Source organism: Trichechus manatus, unplaced genomic scaffold (assembly GCF_000243295.1).
Source record: "Trichechus manatus latirostris isolate Lorelei unplaced genomic scaffold, TriManLat1.0 scaffold00068, whole genome shotgun sequence".
NCBI classification, from domain to species: Eukaryota; Metazoa; Chordata; class Mammalia; order Sirenia; family Trichechidae; genus Trichechus; species Trichechus manatus.
The window spans coordinates 10,017,217-10,019,914 of NW_004444004.1; the positions used below are offsets into that span (position 1 = coordinate 10,017,217).

At 43.2% G+C, this 2,698-nt stretch overlaps 2 long non-coding RNA genes across 7 annotated transcripts in view; one reads left to right on the plus strand and one right to left on the minus strand.

The window, feature by feature from the left end:
- The window catches only part of LOC111821159 (uncharacterized), a 53,939-nt gene extending 51,764 nt beyond the window's left edge, over positions 1 to 2,175 (plus strand). Inside the window, exons 7-9 of the long non-coding RNA XR_002824617.1 lie at positions 737 to 877; positions 1,189 to 1,338; positions 1,554 to 2,175. This is a non-coding gene — a long non-coding RNA (uncharacterized LOC111821159). The remainder of the gene's footprint in view (positions 1 to 736; positions 878 to 1,188; positions 1,339 to 1,553) is intronic.
- The window catches only part of LOC111821160 (uncharacterized), a 52,338-nt gene that overhangs the window by 3,894 nt on the left and 45,746 nt on the right, over positions 1 to 2,698 (minus strand). For all 6 annotated transcript variants that reach the window (XR_002824624.1, XR_002824623.1, XR_002824622.1 and 3 more), the window contains one exon: positions 2,169 to 2,339. This is a non-coding gene — a long non-coding RNA (uncharacterized LOC111821160). The remainder of the gene's footprint in view (positions 1 to 2,168; positions 2,340 to 2,698) is intronic.

The following is a 2,698-nucleotide window of genomic DNA, read 5'->3' on the forward strand; positions in this document are numbered from 1 at the left end:
GTGCCCACCAGGAACATTCCAACTTCAGCCTTCTTACACCTTTCCGAAAACCCAGTTTGATATGAATTTCAACTTTGTTCCTGTTTTGGAAAGTATACACCTGCAATTCATGGATGCTGCCAAGAATCAGATCGTAGAGAACCAGATGCTCTGAAATATAAACATATCTTCCTGATAATCACTTTTTCTTTGGGAAGCACAATCCTCAAGTTGACTTGTATAGTCACTGATCTTCCCTGCTCCTCCATGCTTGTGTGACTACGGGAGAACATATGGGAATGTATTCCCAAGTCTGTTTCCTCCACCACAAATGGAATACCCGACCTTCAGGGGGCCATCAGCTCTTAGACTCACTTGTAAATGGGAAAGAGATCTTTCCCATATGCCTGACAGATACCAACCAAATTGTGTAACGAGGGTACTCATCGTAGGATGTGGACCTGTGATAATTTAACTACTTACTTCTGGATTGACCTTTACAATATAAAATGTATCTATACACACAAAACTCAAACTGTCATAACTATGAAGTTATGTTGTTGTTAAGTGCCATCGAGTTAGTTCTAACTCACAGAGACCCTATGTATAACAGAAGGAAACAATACCTGGTCCTGCGCCATGGTTACAATCCTTGCTATGTTTGAGCCCACTGTTGTAACCACTGTGTCAGTCCATCTACTTGAGGGTCTGACTCTTTTTCACTGATTCTCTACTTTACCATGATGTCGTTCTTCAGGGACTGGATGCTCCTGATAGCACGTCCAAAGAACATGAGATGAAGTGTCACCATCCTCGCTTCTAAGAAGCATCCTGGCTGTAATTTTTCCAAGACAGATTTGTTTATATATCAGGCCACTGCTGAGTTGCCTTCCCAGAGGTATGCACTACTGCTGCCCAGACATGGCGGCCACTGAGGATTGAGCCTTGGCTTCCTGTATCCTAAGTGTCTGGCACCATAGCTCTCTGCCTCCACCTGGCCCAACTCTCCAGCTTCTTGGGTAGGCCCCCACCTTGGTCCACAGCTGCCCCGTGACTCAGGAAGCTCTGGACATGCAGTACCCCACTATAAGGAAACTTGGGACAAGCGGTGAGAGAGAGGACCAGGATTGGAAGTGGTCCTAATACAATGGTAATGTATATATTTTCTTTGAATGGGATGCCTAAGATCCTAACTTCCTCTAATCCCAGGTCTCCCCAAGAAGCAACAACCATGGAAACCTTGGCTTCCAAAACAGTATCCGCTTGATGGCAGTATAACACCAGAAATACCAGGACATCATACTCCGCCCTTTGCTATTAAAAAAAACGGCAACCAGTCTCCAGCTTCCCTAAAGTATGGTGAGTCATATCTTCTCCACTTTTGGGGCTCTAACCCAATATCTTGTGCTGAGTCTCTCAAGTCCTTGCCTCTATAGGGGCAAGTTAGGTTTCCTTCCTTTCTGACAAGGAGGAATGACTCCTCATCCAGGCGCCCTGTGGGTGGACAGAGTTAAAGTCATCCAAGTCTGTATCCTTGTGTGAATGACCTAAGCCATCCATATCTACATCCTTAGGGTCCAGCTTAACTGAGACCTCAAGAAATAGACTGCATCCCTGCACAGAGTTCACCCACCCAGCACCCGACTGCCCACCGGGGAACATTCCAACTTGAGCTTTCTTAACGCTAACTGAAAAGCCATTTTGATATGAATTTCAACTTCGTTCCTCTTTTGGAAAATATACACCTACAGTTCATGGATGCTGCCAAGAATCAGATCTTAGAGAACCAGATGCTCTGAAATATAATGATACCAAATACCCACTTCCATCACGTTGATTCTGACTCATAGCACCCCTATAGGACAGAGTAGAGCTGCCCCATAGGCTTTCCAAGGCTGTAATCTTTATGGAAGCAGACTGTCATATCTTTCTAGAGTGGAAAGGCTTGAACCAACAACCTTTTGATTAGCAGCTGAGCACTTTAACCACTGCACCACCACAGCTCCTCAAGATACTTTTCTACCATATTGGAAAACCACTCAATCCTACACCAATGTCACCATGCCGTACATCTACATTGGGAGCCTCTCCTTGAGATTTTCTCGACTCCATTTTTATAAGATGACAGACTTCACTGTCATGTACAATCTGTTTTTGAAAGGAGAATGAACAGAAAAAAGTACACTCACCAAAACAACAAGCTGAGAGGTGAGCAGTATTCTTTGTCCTGTCTTTTTTTCTAGTCTGTTTCTTCTGCACCAAGAGGCTCAAATATACTTGACTTGATTTCAGATTGCCAGAATGACTGTGAAATGGTGTCCATGTACGCCCAACCCACTCGACACACGTTATTTGCTCACCTAAAAATGTATATAGATTTCTTTTGTTTGTTTGTTTTTAATGCTATTAGATGAAGAATAGGAAAAACAACAATTAATAAATCATGATATGAATTTCAACTCTGTTCCTCTTTTGTAAATTATACAAATATAATTCAGGGTGTTGGAAAGAGTTGAATCTTACAGAACTAGCTCCTGTGAAATTGGAAGTTACCTGCCCCAGAAATCTCTTTTCTGTGGGAAGCACAGTGTTCACTTTGACCTGATAACTGCAGATCTTTCCTTCTCCACTCTGTTCATTTGTGAATGTGCCAGAACACAGATGAACATATTCACCAGCCTGTTTCCTCCACCACAACTGGAATACCAGACCTTCCACA